Source organism: Mus caroli, unplaced genomic scaffold (genome assembly GCF_978045245.1).
Source record: "Mus caroli unplaced genomic scaffold, Mus_caroli_1 scaffold_12, whole genome shotgun sequence".
In the NCBI taxonomy this organism is placed as follows: Eukaryota; Metazoa; Chordata; class Mammalia; order Rodentia; family Muridae; genus Mus; species Mus caroli.
In genome coordinates this window covers 74,681,580-74,687,315 of record NW_028227267.1, presented here as the reverse complement: position 1 = coordinate 74,687,315, position 5,736 = coordinate 74,681,580, and the positions used below count along the sequence as shown (strand labels likewise).

The 5,736-nt window shown below is 46.6% G+C and overlaps 1 pseudogene; it reads right to left on the bottom strand.

The window, feature by feature from the left end:
* Window positions 1-2,256: 2,256 nt before the first annotated feature.
* Window positions 2,257-3,047, bottom strand: LOC115029227 (small ribosomal subunit protein uS5 pseudogene; annotated as a pseudogene).
* Window positions 3,048-5,736: the final 2,689 nt, after the last annotated feature.

Sequence of the window (5,736 nt, the reverse complement as noted above, 5' to 3'; positions counted from 1 at the left end):
CACTGTTCTTTTCCTTGCGCAAACTGTTTAGGAAAATGTCACCATAAAATATTGGTAGTTGGCAAGGCAAGACTTTGAAAGATGACCCTCAAGTTTAATTCCAGTCCAAAGAATTCAAGGGGCTTTCCAAATTAATTTATTTGGATTCACTTGGAATTTGTAGTTCTGAAAGGGCCTCGTAGAAGCTTATGGGTCTTTCCCCCCTCCACAGTTTACAAAACAAATAACTTTTGTTTCACTTACAGGAAACAGATTTCTTGAATATAATTGGAGTTTTTTTTTTCAGGTGTCCCCAGTTAGTGTGTGGTATGTGACATCACAGAGATACCTTCAGAAGTTAGCCTCCAAGGATATTATTTAATAATCAGATGGGGGGGTACAGTGGTACTCTTTGCTATCCTATGAGTGGGTCTGAATTATTGAAGTTTGTGTATCACTTAATATAGTGCTTATATTGTGAATTCATTGTATTTTATATTCTTGAAAATGGGACTTGGATTTCAACTGTTTTGTTGATGTCTTTGAGAAACAGTGTCATGTAGACCTGAGTGGCCCTGCTGTGTAGCCCAGGATCACTTTGCATTCCTGATGGCCGTTCTGCTCATCCTCCTAGCTGTGGTGACATGTATATTACATGTATGTACACTGTGCCTGGCTCAGTGTGTTTCTATGTGGAGATTTTATCGCAGTCCCCACGGTTAGTGGTGGCTTTCCCCTACCTTACCATCTCCCCTCATCTCTCTGGAACCATGTGTACCAATGACTCAAGGAAGGAAACCTCTGCACCTTTCACAGAGACAGTCTGGCTCCGTTCTGACACTCTCCTGGTGAGCATCCTCCAGTACCTCTGGCCGTTGATCCTTGTTGAACACACCATCTCCCACAACTCAGCATCTGCTGTTAGATGGATCCATCAGCGTTTAATGAGTATATAATGTACTCTGCACAGTGTGTATTAGGTGTATAGATGCTGCGTCGTATGCAATGTGGAGATTTTAGCCTTTGTTCCTGTTACAGCTTTTATCACTACTTAGCTTTGCTGATGAGTGCTGCTTCCTCCTCCTCCCCCTCCCCCTCCCCCTCCCCCCTCCCCTCCTCCTCCTCCTCCTCCTCCTCCTCCTCCTCCTCCTCCTCCTCCTCCTTCTTCTTCTTCTTCTTCTTCTTCTTCTTCTTCTTCTTCTTCTTCTTCTTCTTCTTCTTCTTCTCCTTCTCTCTCTCTCTCTCCCTCCCTTTTTCTCTTTTTGCTGAGTTTTGATTTTTATCTCCTCAGTCATTAACTTGGGTGTTTCTTAAAGCTGCATCCCCCTCCTTCCTTTTGATGCACCACTACCTGCACAACTTGGTGACAGTCTCCACTCTGATGATCCCCAAACCCACACCTTTGAGCTCCATGCCACCTCTAATTAAATGTTCCCGGGGTGCTAGGTATTTAGGTAAAAGCAAACCCGTGCAGCCCACCCCTTTCTCACTGTTCCATCCTGGCTTCTTTACAATTCCCTGAAGGTCCCATTGGTTGTATAAACCAGAGGGCTCCGAGTCCTTCTTTGTATTGTCCTCTGTCCTCTTTGCTCTCTCCTCTCTCCTCCAGATGCAACTCATTTGCAGCTGTTGCCAACCCTGTAGCTGATCAGATTTTACATCTGCCTCCTTTGATTTCCATTTCACAGCACAAGCCACAGCCAGGGCTGGCTAAGATGGCTGCTTGTAGCTGTCCAGCAGCCATGGAGAACTGAGTACACTAGAAAGAGAGGCTGGGAATGAAAAAAAGAGGCGGGCAGAGAAGAGTGAAGTCAAGACAAAGTTTCTCTGATCAAGGCTCATAGTTTAATTTTCAGCTCTGTGTTTAGATAGGGGAAACCCAAAGAGCCATCCTTTGCTTTGGCTGGGTTCTGTTGCAAACCAAGCTCAGCAGCTCAGCGGGCAGGGGTCGAAGACTCCACCCAGGTCGGAGGAAGACCTTCTGTGGCAAGCAATTAAGGTCTGATTAGCCTGCTCAGGGCTGGGGGGAGGGCATAGCTGCTCCCACACCCTAGTTTAGTTCTTCCTGGTCAAACTGTCCTCTTCCCTTGTTATGTTTTAAATCACTAACAGGACAATCTTTCAAAAAACATGAATGTGTTCCTCTTCTCTGGGACGATGGCTTTACATTGCTCTCAGAGATCTTTCCGGCATCTTATCCCTGACATCCAGAAATGCTACTTTTTTTTTTTTTTACAGACTTAGTTCACTTTATTTTTCTTGTACAAAACCTCTGCCTTATGTGGTAGTCACAGCTGGGTCCTCTGAACAGGCTCTGTTGTGGGTTTTCACAAGATGATCAGTGAATTCCTGATAAGGAGACTTGGTGAACACAGTCTCTTTCCAGAGGTCCGGGGTCAGGTAGCTGTAGGTCTTGGAGATGCCATCAAAGGTGGTTTTAGCAAAGTTGCCCTCTGATGTGTAGCAGTCATCTATCCCGGTCATCATCAGTAGCTTCTTCAGCACAGGAGCAGTGCCTCTGGGGGCAGGGATGAGACACACCAGCACAGAGCTACAGAGGCCTGCACCTTGCATAGAACAGTGTGGGGCTTGCCAATCTTGTTCCCCAAGTAGCCTCTCCGCACAGGGACAATGGAGAGCTTGGCCAAGAAGATGGCCCCTCAGATGGCAGTGGCTACCTCCTTGGAGCACTTAAGGCCAAGACCAACATGACCATTGTAGTCCCCAATATCGACAAAAGCCTTGAATCTGCTGTGCTTGTCAGCTTCTGCACTGGCAGGATCTTCAGAACCTCATCCTTTAGGGATGCACCCAGGGAAAAGTTAATTATCTCGGATTCCTTAATGAACAGGGAGAAAGATAGATCTCCTTCAAGGACCAGGCGGCCCAGCTTGATGACGGAGATCCACTCTTTGCCCTCAGTTTTACCTCCACGAGCCCCGTGGCCTCGACCAGGACCGCAGCAAGCGGCCCCTAAGACCAGCACCTAAAAATGCGGCGCCATTATGATGTCCTAATCCTGATGCCCTGGGTCGGCCGGGGCCTCCTGCTGCACCAGTATCGGACATTTGGGATTTTTCTAAATAGGAAGAAGGAGGAAGAAGGAGGAAGAAGGAGGAGAAGGAAGAGGGGGGGGAGGAGGACGAGGAGGAGGAGGAGGAGGATGACAAGGACGACGAGAACGGCCAGGAGGATACTGAGTATAAGTTGAAGGCAGAGGGGATCTGACACAAAGGATATTAAGCAGCAGAAGGGTCTATTACAAGGGTCTATTTTCTAAGACCCCTGTAAATGTTTCTAAAGAAATGGGCTGCAGCAAAGCAATAGCCTCCTTGCTAGGTCCTTTTCCTCCGTCTCCCCTCCCACTTGAGGGCAGATTCTGAAGGTGGGTGGCGTGTGAACTATGATCTCAGTGCTCCTCCTCTGTGTTCTGTTGGTGATAGTTTAGAAGACATTAAAATAGAGACCCAAGACAGAGACTTTCCTGTCTGTTTTGTTATCCTCTGAATCTTCAGAGCCTAGCCTAGCAGTACCTAGCTCAAACAGAGTGACAAAAAAAAAAAAAAAAAAAAAAAAAAGAAAGAAAAAAAAAAAAGAAAAAAGAAACAAAACAAAAAACCCAAAGCAAAGCAAAACAAACCTTAGAATGGATGATTGGGTGTCGGCAGCATTTCTTTGACACCTGCTGTGTTAAGTACATTAAGAGACATAATGGAAGGTGTTGGGGTGGGTCTTTCCTTTTGCAGCAAGCACACATTTTTGGCCAACATTATCACTTGATAGTAACAAGTGTAGCCAACTCTGTGTAGGAATTCATCTAGAGGTGGGAACCTGATAGGCTGCCCACATGCATGAGTCTATATTTTAATCCTTTCTTTTAAATTTATTACGAGCCCACAGACTGAAATTCAATTCTTCTTCTTTTTTTTTAATTGGCAAAATATAGTTTAAAGGATCTCAGTGTTTTTAAAGATTCTCATATTATCCGATTCAGGCTATTTTGATGCCTATAAATTTATAAAAATCAAATGTTCTGGAATTACAGATTCTGAATGCTCCAGTGCTGATTCTATGCAACGTAAGTAGCCTTTTGTTTTTAGGCATAGGAAATACATGATTGAAAGAATGATTTAATTACACATCTGGGGGGCGGAACACAGCAGCACATTCTCTGTGATTATTCATGGAGCAAACACAGCCTCCTCCAGAAAGCCACGGAAATTGTGAATAAAATTACCATCAGAGTTTTGTGATGGTGGTTTTCTGAATGTCACCAGCCATTCCGCAGGGAGAGATCAGCCAGAGTTCCCTCCTCTGTAGCTGCAGTCCGCCGCACTGGGCTCGAATCATGTGTCTGGAGTCAGGTGACTCTTCCTTATCTGAACTGTTCATGGTATTCCTTGAGAACAAGAAGCCTGAGCAACACCTGCATGCAAACTCAGATCCCTACGTCAGCCCCACCGCAGCAGCAGCAGCAGGCACCACCGCTGCCGCCTCCGCTGGCCCTTTGCAGTAGGCACTGCCCCCAAAGACACAGGCTCCAACTTGGATGCACTGTATAGTTGGTCTCAGGGCTGGGGCCACTGGGCCATGAGTCAGTCTCTAAGGTCCCTCCAGGGAGGGCCATACACCTAGGCTTGATGCCAAAGTGAGGTGCTGTTTGCTTTAGCTTTTGTCTGGTTACAGAGTCATTATTAGCCAGAAGGGAGCTCTGATGTCAGTGTGGTCTTTGTGGATTTCCTAAGTCAGTGTTTGTGAAGGAGATGCTATTAATGGTGTGGCATCCGGTTAAGTTGGATTTTACAATAGTGATTTTTTTTTCATTTCCCTTGCTATGGCAATTCGATATGCTCTCTTAAGTGCAACTGGACACATTACTGTGGAGGAAGTTGAAAGAAGGCAGTGCCTTTTCTGTCCTCGCCCCCCACAACCCCCTAGCAACCGGGGGCAGGGCATGTGTGCCATGACATCGTGCCTCTAGTCAACTTGGAGAACCTTATTATTTTCAGAGTCTGTCCCGGAACCACAAAGCTGTGGCTTAAATGTCTCTGGTCCTTCTTTGGGGCTCAGTGCCTGGAGTCAATGTTTGTGGTTCTGAGCTGTGTGGAACTCTTGAGAAACATGCTCAGGAGAGCAGAGGCTCCTGTTGGCTTCGATTTCCCATCTGTAAAGCAGAGATCTGAGAACAGATGAGATCCTATGTGTGGTCCAAGGCAGCAGAGTACCTGTGAGCTCTTAGGTCTTTGAAGGCAGGTGCTGTAAGCATGAGAGATAAAAGCTTCTGGAGATGAAACGATGGTCAGAGGTCTTTTGAGAGCTGACAACATTCACTGCAAATGATTCTCCCCTCCCCTCCCCTCCCTCCAAGCCTCTGTTGGTTTGAGACTTGAGTAGCTGGAGGAGAGGTGCTAGAATGTAATGTAACATCTGACTCCATCAAAGTGGGGAGAGAGGAAAAGGGAAAGGGAAGGAAGGAGGAGATCTCCAGGGAGAGGGGAGGGAGGTGCTGGGGTGATCTAAGAGCTAGGAGGAAGGAGGCTCCAAGTGGGATGAACTGCTCTGTTTGTAAAATGCATCAGGCTCCTTCTAGCCCTTTCAGGCTTGGCTTCACTCAGCCAAAGCTGTGCTACCTCCTCTTCACTTGGGATTAGCAAAGATCTCTCTGGTATAGGGCTGGTGGTGAGTCAGACTTTCTGGTCCTTGGTGATCGCCCTGCCCCAGCTGTTCTTCTTCATTGGTTGTATCCTCTGCTGAGCT